At 37.4% G+C, this 12547-nt stretch overlaps 1 long non-coding RNA gene across 1 annotated transcript in view; it reads right to left on the minus strand.

Annotated features, from left to right (window-relative positions):
• Nucleotides 1-9: 9 nt before the first annotated feature.
• LOC132404733 (uncharacterized) overlaps nt 10-12547 on the minus strand; it is a 36677-nt gene continuing 24139 nt past the window's right edge. The window contains exons 2-3 of the long non-coding RNA XR_009515654.1: nt 3313-3436; nt 10-55 (exon numbers count right to left, since the gene is read on the minus strand). This is a non-coding gene — a long non-coding RNA (uncharacterized LOC132404733). The remainder of the gene's footprint in view (nt 56-3312; nt 3437-12547) is intronic.

Here is a 12547-nt window from a genome sequence, read left to right on the forward strand (position 1 = left end):
GTTGTTACAGTTGTTTATGTTGGACATCTCCAAATCAGAAGCAATGGCTTGGTTCCTAAGGGAAAGCAAACAGGTTAGAAATTTAATTGACTTAAACAAAAAATATTAATTTATAAATGGATAATTGTGAGGATTTTTGAGTAGATGCTTTTCCAAAATAATTTTGCATGAGATGAATATTACACAGCCCACACTAACTTACTAAAATGCAAAAAAAAGGGCAAGTTAAGGATATCAATTAAATCTTATGGAACAGAGATTATACACTTTGATAAATCAGTCTGTCACTTCATCTTTCTGTTATGTTCGGGACATAGCAAATTTTCCATTGGATGCAATTGGCCTGGAATTTCTGAACATCTATTGGGTAGTGGAGTGCACAGTTGAACGATGGTGCCCATGGCTATGAATCACAAATTTAGTTAATCATATAATCATTTAGTTAATCAGCTGTTTTATTGGTCTGAGAAACAGTATTGTAAATATTAATCTATTCCCTAAGTTGATTCATATATAGATAATTGCTCTGTTGCATAATATGTGAAATAGCCTTTGTCAAAGAGTCTGATAAATTCATGATTAGGTAGATAAGGAACTCAATTTCAGATTGCTGGGGTGTGGCATTTTGAACACTGCCTGACACCTTTCAAAGTTTTTCCAACACTTGGCCCTTAAGCTCATGGCAAGTCAGTGGCTTCCAAAAACTAAGAGGTTCCACTGCACAAAGGACAGAAAATCTACAGATACAGTAGTCTGCTGATCCTGGAATCTGGAGCATAAAACAAACTCCTGTGAATCACAGAGAATGCCTGGGATGCCAGTCATGTTTTCTCATTGCTTCTGTAGACAGAAATTAGTTCAGAACCAAAATAATTAAATAATTAGGCAGATTTAATTGTAAGTCAAACAATGTATTTAATCCAAAATTTACAGGGCCTGAATTTAAATGGTTGAATCCCTAAGTGAGGGGATTGAGTCTGGGAAAGCAGCAGAACTGAAGATTTGCCTTGTGCAATATATGGGACTACATACACTTGCACCAATGATTAGGTAGTCAGGTGCATTCTAACAGCACATGGCTTTCCCACCTCTAGAGAAGCCAGTTCCGACCTGGACCTTGTCTGGGGTCCCAATAGTGAGTTCTAGTGTGCTTGATTGAAGGATGGTACTCTTGATTTTAACTCTGTACAACAACATTTAGGTGTTTACTGGATATTATTATGCTAAAGTAAAAGTAGGTTTTAGCATATAGAGTCTATGTTTTCCACAATAACAACTCCTACTGACATGCAGGCTTCACTGGTTTTCACCCCCCCCCCACCCGCCGCCAGTGAGCTTGTGGGGGTGGGGAGTGATGTTGGGTGTCACTAGGAGGTCCCCTTCTACACACCAGGCATATTCTGGTCCTGGCCATTTTATACCCTCCCTTGCTGGATTATCACTGATAGACCAGAATATCAATTAATTCTAAATACACAATACTTCAAAACAAAATAAAATTAGAAACTTAAAAAAAAAACAAGAATCAGCACCAAGAAAAGTCCAGAAGTGGCAGGGGAATTCTGAAAGAAAATGCCAATGTTTTCCCCAGGTCTGTTGAAACCATGTTTCAACCCTTCCAACAGATTTCTCACCTGATAGCCAACCAAACAGCTGGAATGAAAGTCCGACAGATTGGAGAGTGGCCAATGAGCTGATATCAGGTGAATTCAACTTTGGGTGGAGATCAAAAGTGTTGTCACCAATAATTAAATAAAATAATTGGGCCAGAACACAGGCATTCTTACAACTTAAACATATTTTATTTACATGGACCTTAGTAGAACACTAAGGCCCCTGTCACCACACTGTTCTGAAGCCAGGACTGAAAACAAATCAAAATTTTTAAATGGAATTGACATCTCAGTTCTGGATGTTGACCGCTGGTAAATTGTATATGTTTTAATTCCTTACTTGCAAGATCAATCACCATTCATAATAGAGGTGTTAAAAATCAATATAAACTGCAAGCTGATAACCAATGACACTTTGAAGTTTGTAAAGTCATTGTTCCTCAGTTATTGGGTGCGTTTCACATCCTTCTCTTATTTCCATCCCTCCTGTCTCCAGCACCCCCCTACAGTGTAAACAGAAGTTACTTTCTTGATTACACACTGCCTTCAGCTCTGCCTTGCCATGGTGTCAGAGACAGTTTTCAAATTGTCCAGAATGGGGTCCTCTTCAAGGGGTAGGTATGAGGGGGTGTCTGAGAATTGCCACTTCACCTCTGCAAGGCAGAGGTCAATCCACCACACTGCAAGAGCACCCACTTAGTCTGCTGGCTTGATGATAATGTTATCCGTGAATTGTCACCTTGTCGTGGTGGAGAAGCTTGTGTGGTCCTGAGATCCTGAGAGTGATGCCATCTGGAGCTATGCTCCTGGTAGGGTCGTCGATGGTGCTAAGGTTGAGGGTGAGGTCCCTGACAAAGAACAATCCAACCTAGACCTCAACGGTGGAACAGGCGGACAAAGTTTACTTCGAACTCAATGGCTGTGAAGGCAGATGAAGGTTGCAAGAAATCCATCAGCTCCAATCATCGTGGTTTCCATGCCACTGGAACCAGTTGGTTGATTTGTGAAGTACCGTGTGCTGCTTGGAGTGCAACATCAAATACGTGTTAAACAAATACAGATACAGGCGTCTTCACTCTGTGGATCAACAGAGTGAAGCCCATCATCCTCAACCTCGAGGGATAGCCACGACGATGAGGGGTAAGGTTGGGATTGGTGTAGAGAGAGTGGAGGGCAGTGCACTCAGGTGGAGTAAGGTTTGAGGAGGAGAAAGGAGTGCTGTCTCCTGCTTGGCATAACTCTTTCTTTTCAGGCAGGCAAACAAATCAATTGAGAATTTAACAAGAGCTACTTTTGCTGTGGTCTGTCAATCTGTGTAAGTTAACCCAATTTGTCACCAGGCTTTTGAAGGCAGCTATAGTTTTAACTTCACTGGACTCTGATCCAGGAATGCAGGTGGAACTTTCACAGGACCTTGCCATTCTAGGTGCCTTTGTTTAGGGAACTTGCAAATGCACATTAATTTCCCAAGAATGTATTTAACATTTTAATGTCGGAAAGAAAAAGAAGTAAACCTGTACTCTCAAAACATCTCCTTCATTTATGGATCTAACGCCATAATAGGCAAAATAAGAATACAAATTAGATTTTAGGCGTCCACATTCAGAATTATTCAAACAAAGTGACTTTTGGTCAATGCTGTACCTAATACTAATTTATTATCCATGAAGACATCTTAAATAAAGTTGTTCTTTCATACCTGTTTTGTCCATTCTCCATCTTTTCAACCTCATCATCAGCAGGGTGAACTGACACCCTGGGAACGTATAGGTACGTCCGATGTGTATTAACCTCAGCTGTCATTTTGATCACAAAATTAATTCCTAAACAAATCAAGGCAACAAATAATGTGAGACAGTATTTTAGTTTTATTTCCCCATGTGTCACTCAGGGTATTCAAGCTCCCTTAAATGAGATGCATTAATGAGAGTTCCTCATTATTTTCCCTTGCACTTATCTGAATCTCGGCATAAGTAGATGAATACATAGAAACCTAACAAAGCTATAATATTGGTATTTACATGTGCAGGCAGGAAAAGCAGTATGATGCTGTCAGCCATCAATTCATGCAGCCAATAGATTAGATCAGAACTCTGTAGTTTTGCCAAATCTCACAGTGTAGGGTGGTGCGTAATTAAATACGTATGGTTGGAGGAGGAAGCATGAATATTTCCGGCTTTAAAGATGTTGGAGCTCAGCACATGGATCTGAAAGGCAGGGTTAAAGAGATGACAACCATTATCTACCAGATTTATTACCCAGGAAGATACCGTAACTTGAAATAATTCTTTCCTATCATCGGTTTGATTTCATCTGCAGCATGCAATGACACTTGGAGAATCTGTAGGTTCCTCCAGTAAGAAGATTTATTCACCCTGAGCTTCCCTCTGAGCCTTTTGCTACTGTATAATTTTATTTGGGTATTCACTTCAGTCAACATCACATCAATGAGCAGATCATTTTATGATTTCAACTAATGGTAAGGGCTCCAGCAATATCCCAGCTTTCATGTCAAAGATGCAAGATCTGTTGTAACTCCAGTCACAATGTTCCTTGATAGCTACAATAATAACATTTTCCTAACAATGAAAAATGCTCAGGTATACAGTGTTCAAGACAAATCCAATCCAGTTATTTACTCAATCAGCCTACAATCAAATATCAACAGAATGTTGAAAGGTGTAATTGATAATGATGAAACTTAATTATCAATAACCTACTAATACATATTAAGTTTGGGTTCAAACAGGGATGTTCGACTGTTGCGTTCATTAACCCTTGGGTCTAAATATTGGTTTTAAAAAAGCTGAATTCCAGAGGTGAAGTGAAGGAGACTGTCCTTGACATTTTTGCAGTGTTTAACCCCAGTAAAATTAACTGGACTTAATTAAAGTTACCATATTGTAATCTGAACTCATTGTGAATTAATTGCAGTTCTCAACAATCTCTCCACTCTCTGTAACAGCTGCCGTAATACTTGACACAAAACATATCTATAATATATTTAATAAGAGAATTCTCTTATTAAAGAACAGAAGGGCCTCAGTGTACAAGTTCTAGGATTCCTGAAGATTGTGAAGTAGGCTTATAAGATACCTACCTTCACAAAAAACTAATGTATAATCAGTGAGATCCTAGATCATTATGGAAGCTCAGTTGTGATGTAGGGAGGGGATCTTGTTGCTGATTGGTTGTGTGGTGAACGCTATACGTTGTGGTGTGGAATTTTGCCTGCATTGGCTCATAAATAGTATCGAGGTTACGTGTCTGTTTACAGAATGTTGCCTGAGAAGGAACTTTTTGGTTATGAGAAGAGACTAGATAGGTAGTGTTCATTTTCTTTGGAGCAGAGGAGGCTGAGGGGAGACCTGATAAAGATATGCAAAATTATGAGGTGCATAGATAGGGTATAAAGGAGGATTTTTTCCCCATAGCAAAGGTATCTAAAATTAGAGGGCATAGATTTAGGGTAAGCGGTAGGAGATTTGGGGGGTATCTGAAGAAGAATTTCTTCAGTCAGAAATGGTTGTAATCTAGAACATAGTGCTTAGTGGGTGTTCGAGTCAGATACTCTCACATAAGGGTATTTAGACAAGCAAATGAAGTACTGATGCATAGATGTCAATGGACCAACAGTAAATGGGATTGAAATAGGTTAGCATGGACTGAAGTCTGTCTTTTATGTATCTAACAATGATGTGTTAATGTACTTTTTTTTTAAGACAGACTAGTTTTCTTGGAGGATTATTCATAAGTGGTGGTGATTCCAAGCACCTTCTGTCCTCTAGGATGGTAGTGGTCATGAGAATGGGAGGTTCTGTTGATGACAATGGGTTTTCTCATTGGAATCTGTCATTTGATGCAAGGATTGCCTTTCCAATGGCTATCAAGTCAGCAAATTATGCAGCTTGATCTCTGGGAAATAGTCATGATGCCTTCAGTCTAGGGCCATCAGCTATGTAATCGGCATTTAAACATCTGCATGAAATCATACAGTAGCTACTAGATGACATATGATTACTGCATGCTGACAATGTATTTAACAGCCCTGTTGCAAGCCCCTGTATTATGTATAAAGAAAGAAAGCCATTTTATTTTGGACCAGGACAGTGACAAGGGAGGAAGTTGAATGTGGTAGGTCTGTGAGAAAGAATGGTTGATAGGACTATTATGTGGGATTTTAATACAGATAGGAATGCTCTAAGAATTGGCATGAATTTGATGGGCTGAATTGACTACTCCTATCAAAAGAAAACTATCAAAATATTAAAATGGTCAAATCCAAGCATAATACAGCAAATGAAGGCCAACATTGCAATTTTCATTGTGGCATAAGTGGATGCTGTCCAATGTCTGAGTGAAAGTTTTTTTAAAAAGCTTCTGATTTTGGAATTCTGAAACAAAAGCAGAAAATGATAGAAGAGCAGGTCAGGGTGCTGCCAAACCTGTCGAGTGTTTCCAGCATTTATGTTTTTCTCACTCTAGTGGCAACTGCTTCTTTCATTCTGTTGTATCCTTTAAGATCTTTTTTATTCTGTGAGGGAGAGGAATGTATCAACGAGTGTTGTGCCATTATTTTCAGTGACGTAGCTGGCCTGGCTAAATTTTGTGTGTGTGTGTGTGGAGTTGTGGTTGTGAGATTTGCAGTAGTACTAAGACATATTGGCACACTGGATTGCTAGGTGTGAATTCCGATTGACTGAATTCTGATTGACAGGATGTTTAATGTCTTGAACAAAATGTGAGACCATTGTTTTTGATGGTATGAAATCTGGGAGTAAAGTACCATGTATGCTTTTAATGCACGTTAAGGATGATAAATTTCTATCCCACATTTTAGCACCATCATTTTCTCAATTGCTTAAAGATTTATGGATCCTAAATTTTATTTGACATTTTCTTGGCAATTGCTGAAATGGATTCTAGGAGAAGGGGGGGGGGGGATGGTGCACAGAAGCAGCATCATTGACACTGGTTGTGTTAATCTGCTTTTAAAATTGACTGACATAAAATCTTGCCAAAAGAACAAAAGTTTAATGCAGAGAGGACATTATAGATTGAAGCCATTCTTAACTGGATAAACAAGTAGTTCCAACTAAGGTTAAACAATGCAGGAGGATATCTTACAATTTAGCAGGAAGGTAACCACCATGGCACATGTATATAATGAGAATTGTTTTAATTCCATTTTTTTAAATTATGGAAAATTGGATGCTGGAAACACCAGAGTTTTGTAGCAGAATTTCCTGGGTACTCTGCACAGAGCATGAAGCCAGAAAACTACTTTGGAAAATTACAATAATTATGCATCATGCAAATATATTAAGAATATTTATAATGGGTTAATCAGTTTTGATGTGCAGCATTCTCTTAAGTGGCTAGGTTCATTTCCTGCAATTTTACTGTGACTTTATGCTATATTCACTTCAGGAAATACCCCTTGCAGAGAAATATTTTGTAGTCCCTATAGATCTACAGGCTTTGGAAGTTCTATCTTCAAGAGTAGAGTACATCTTTTACTTACAAAAGTCAAAAGTTAAAAATGCTGGAAATGAGTGACTGAGAGAGAGAGAGAATTAGAGGGGGGAGAGAGAGGCAGGGAGGAAAGGAGGGAGGGAGAAGGAGAAAGAGAGAGAGAGAGATACTTAACCTAATGGTTACATTCTTTAGAATAGATTATAAAATGATGATCAGTAAACTCAAATTACACAACAGAATACCTAAATATATTGTTTTGTGATCCTGTCTAGAATAGGTTTATAGGTTTTAATTGTGTCTGGCACTATATTACTGAAGTTCAGGATGCCTTTGAGTGAAATTGGCTCTTCACATCAAAGTAAATATGTCAGTGGGTTACTAAGCAATCGTGGTAGTGACTTTGTTTAGAAGGATCTGTACCATTATCTCCTTGCCAATTGTTCTTTCACATTCCTTTCTGTGAAGTGAATTGTCAGATCCTACTATGTTATGATACATTTAATAAATGCAAATAGTTAAGTCACCACCCTTACGGAAGCATATAAATTGAAAATAAATAAATAAAAGTATCTGAAATGTTTACAACCTAACTACAATCTTTTTGATCAACAGACATTACTTTTATTATATTTCTTATCTCTAGCTCTTTCCTGGAAGAATAATAAAAAAATGTGTACATCTCAAGCTTCAGTATATACAATAAAGAAGGTTTTTGAGCAATATTTGTTTGAAATATTTCAAACCAGCCAGTACAGGGCAGTTAATGAATATCATCACATCTGCCAGTATACTATCTTTATCCTGGATTGATGATTTAAGGGCAGTTTGGCAAAATAGAAATTTGCACAGCTTTACCCATCAATTAGTCATGCTTGCAAGAATGGAAGAATATACATTATTGGTTTATGTAATATCAATTTTAATGATAGACTCTCAATTGTATCAATTTTCAAATTAATTTTAGTGGGACCATTAAAGATTTTATTGTAATATGATCAATAATCACCCATCCTTTCATTAGCTTATCTGAAGCGTAGGTGAGTGATTAAATAGACCATTGTTTAAATCTATAAAGTAGTGCTTTGATATAATACCAAAATTAAAATGCTGCATTTGTTCCGAATATTGATTAAAAGAAAGGATAATATGGATTTTACAAATAGACTGTCCTTATTAAATGGCAGTTGAATAAATTGATATTCAGGGCATTGTCTGTGGGGCCAGGCAATCTATAAAAATAAGCAATGTCAGATTAGGTTATTTGGACCACTGTTTGGAACTATCACAGCTGAACAAGTGATATTTCCATCTAGTGCACTTATAAATCTAAATCCATGGATTAAAATATTTCAAAAATTCATGTTTATCTGAGGAAATAAATTCCTTCTCTTAAATAGCCAATCCTTTAATTGACTATAAAATTTCATACTAAAGTCTCTAAGTAAGGAAACAGTCTTGCAGTATTTAACTTTTCAAGCTCTCAAGAGGATATTATAAATTTCAAGACACTTTACATTCTCAAAATTCTAGAGAATTTAAGTCAATATCTCCTACAAAGGAACCTTTCAAGGGATTGTGTAATGAGCCTTATTTGCACCCCTAAGGCAACAATAAATGTCTTTACTTACAGAGAGCAAAACTGAGCACAATCTCCGAGTATGTACTCATTAAGACTCATTATAATAGCAGCAAGTTTTCCCCAATCACCAGTCCCCTTGCAGGAATGACTAGAATAGCACTTGTCTTTAAAATTGTCCTATCTGTTAATATTTTGAGAGTCGTGTATAAAGCCTGCTAACATTTGCTAGACGCTTGCCTTTAAAAATCTATTCTTTTTTATAAATTACAACAAATAATATTTTTCCATTCTTCTACATTACATACAATCTGCCACAGTTTTTTTTCCAATTGCTTACCAGTTTATGAACAGAATGAAGCCTCTCTTGGAATATGCCCACAGAATATAAGATGTTACTCCAATTTGCGATTTACCTCTCCGTGACTTTGGAGGATGCTGAGAATAGACGTCAGTATGGGAATGGGAAAGCGAGTTAAAATATCACGTAGTTGGAAATTCAAACTCACCATTGTGCACAGAGCACAAATGCTCCAATAGACAATGGCCTCATCTATGCTTTGTTTCACCATGTTGTGAGCCCTAAATGTAGTAGACCAAGTTGGCAGAGGTACAGGCAGATCTCTGCCTCACATGGAAGATCTGTTTAGATCCCAATATAGTGGTGAAGGAGAAGGTGGAGGGACATCTCCTTCAATTAAATGGGAAAGTGCCTGAGTATTGGGAGTAATGCATGGGGAGGGATGAGCAGATCATGGAGTTCCAAAGAAAGCAGAAAGGGGGTGAAGGAGATGTGCTTGGGATGTGTTGGAGTTAGTGAAAATAGCAAGAATGGTGCTGGATGCAGAGATTGGTGGGATGAAAAGTGAGGACTAATTCCTGGTCTGCCTGAGGTGAAGTGTTAGGAATTCCGAGCACCGTACAGGAAATGAAGTAAACGCATGTGAGAGTTTCAACAATGGCAGAGTAGAAACCACACTCTGGAAGGGAGTTAGTTTAGAAGCCATAGATCACAAGACTTTGTTTTGAGAACAGATGTGGCTGAGACAGAGAAATTGAGAAAAATGGATGGTATCATTAGAAGAACCAGGTTAGGAGGAGGAGTAGTTGAATGTGGGAAGCAGAGGAAGATGTCAGAGGCAAGTCTGTCTCTGGAAATGAATAGGCTTGAAATAAGGCCATTGCTATAGAGTAGCCATGTGTAACTTGGAAGAACAAATCCTCATACTTTGCTTGGGTGCCTTACAACTCAATGGTATAAATACTGAATTTTCTAATTTCAGGTAACCTGCACCTCTAGTGCTCCCCTCCCAAACCTCAACCTGTCCACCTAGTCTTCCTCTGTCTTGATCAACTTTCCCATCCCCTCTCCACACCTGAGTTCCATCTATTTAAAATTCCTTCCCCATCTGGATCCAGCTATCATCAGACAGCCTCCAAACTTACATCCCCTCCTCCCACCAACCCCTTCATTTTTCTCTGTACTACAATTTTTCTTGATCTCTCTCAATGATACAAGTCTCAACCTGAATCAGCTTCCACAGATGCTGCTTGACCTACTGATTTTTAAAAAAAAACTTTTTCCAGCATTCTTTTTTTCTTTCCTAGATTTCAATGTCTGCAGTCTTTTTTTATCTACAATGTTCAGTGTCTTTCTGAACATTGTTTACAGTACATGCCAGCTTTTAATAACTGTATCATTATGAGATGGCATTGTGTTTAGTAGGCAGTTTAAACTATTCAAAAATGTTAAGTATATTTCAAACTGCTCCATATTGTTCATTTTTTGCTTACAATGCAACATCAAATGTCAATTCTTGTAATATTTTTATCTCCATAACTTTCCAATGAACATTTCTTGATGTTGAAATTTGAAAGTAAATTAACCAGTGCAAGGCTTCCATGAGAGATGCCTTGAATGAACCATCACTATCGCCATGTCAATGCTTGCAGAACAAGATGAGCTTTATCTTTCATCAAAAGATGATTGGTGTGGCTTCTGGCTCCTGATCAAGGAAGGCTGAGCTAGCAGACCCAAGACATGTTTATCTCGGCATACCCATAATCGTTTTTATTCAAAGTGATATTCTAAGCATAATGCATCATACATTCAGTGACATTGCCGCATGGGAGTATACATGTTTATCAATGGGTGGCATTGACTAAATGGTCACATCCAACAAGTTGCCATCAGCTGTATAAGGTCAGGTCATCTTCTTGGTGATAAGGGTTTCAGATTGGCTTCATCTGATTTCATCACATGACTGCATGTGTAAGCAAAGTGATGTGTTGGACAGCAGCAGTCAGCTATGGCTTGAAACCTGATTTCATATAGTTGCATGTACTGTATATGAACCACCCCCATTTCAATTCTCAGGACTCTTTATATTTATATTGCTTTCACACAAGCCTATGGTTAGATCTTGGGGTTCCTTCCTTGTCATTTCTTTCCCTGTTGATGCTGTCCAATACTACAATGGATCCTTTATGAATTTGCCCAGATTTACTTCTTCTCTTTCTGATATCATGATTAGTTGTTTTTCATCCTTTTAAATATCACTGACTCACCAATTTTACTAGCACTATCCATTGAAAGCTTTTCTTTTAGTCCTACAACTCAATATTTGAGTTGAGGCAGAACCAGTAGTTCTGCTATCCTCCAGTTGGTAATCGTACAGACATAGGCAGGCAAGAGTTACAAGTTTAAGCAACTACATCGATACACTTTGTAGGTGGTATCATCTGTCTAATCTTCACATTGAGAAGTGGGTCACTCTATTGATGAATTAATTTGGTAACTGCCTCTGAATGTCATGTATAGCTACTAATGCAATGTGACAATAGGACCTCATTCTCATGCTCTGCTCTTAGGTATTAAAATCACAGGTTGCCCAGTGTATTAATTGGTTTGGCAGCCACATAGTTTTATCTAATCTAAATATAAACTAAGAAAATCTGGGAATGAATTAGCTGTGAACATTCTTCTAAAACATTGTAGAATGTGCATGAACATTTCAAATTAATGAAAGATTTATTAATCTATTTAGATGCTTGTTACTTCACAATATTGACTGTAACTGAATGAAGAGAAAGAGTGCTTTATAACTAAATTCTATCTTTTATAACAAAAACATTAAATAATCAGATGAACAATTAAATCACCTCCACAACTCACCAACTTCAGGATTAATAATGTGTAATGTACAAATAATTATACACGTAAAAAACTGTAAACTGTAGATGCTTTCAAAAGTAATGAAACGTTGCTAAAATCAACTAGTTTACTATAAATAGCAGTAAATAGTAAAAAAAATCAAATCAATATATGGTGTGACCACACTTTGCCTTTAAAACCATCAATTCGTTTATGCAGACTCTCATGCAGTTCTATAAGAAAATTGGCTTGTAGATTGTTCCAAGCATCTTGGAGAACTTGCCACAATTCTTCTGCAGACAATGGCTGTCTTGGTTGCTTCTGTCTCTCCAGGTCATCCCAGAGAGCATCAATGATGCTGAGATCAGGACTCTGTGGAGGCTATACCATCTAAAACCATACAAAAATCTGGGAGCCCTAAGTCTTTTACTCAGTACTATACACACAAGTTTATATGATAGAGTGAAATTATCAGTGACATTAACTCAATGTATTCAAATATTATGTTATTGCACTTGAATTGCTTTCACAATGTATACCTGATTAGTTAGTATGAAAAGGTTTTCTGAAAAATATTAGCACAGAAGAATAACTAAGAACAGAATAATATTTTGTTCTTATATTACTCAGGTTGGCGAAGCCTGATACCTTTCTAATTGTGTTTTTCTGCTTCCAACTGCTTTCTGAGATTCCTAAGAAGGTATTTGAAGAATTTCATTATCTTCA

This window comes from Hypanus sabinus, chromosome 14, assembly GCF_030144855.1.
Source record: "Hypanus sabinus isolate sHypSab1 chromosome 14, sHypSab1.hap1, whole genome shotgun sequence".
NCBI classification, from domain to species: Eukaryota; Metazoa; Chordata; class Chondrichthyes; order Myliobatiformes; family Dasyatidae; genus Hypanus; species Hypanus sabinus.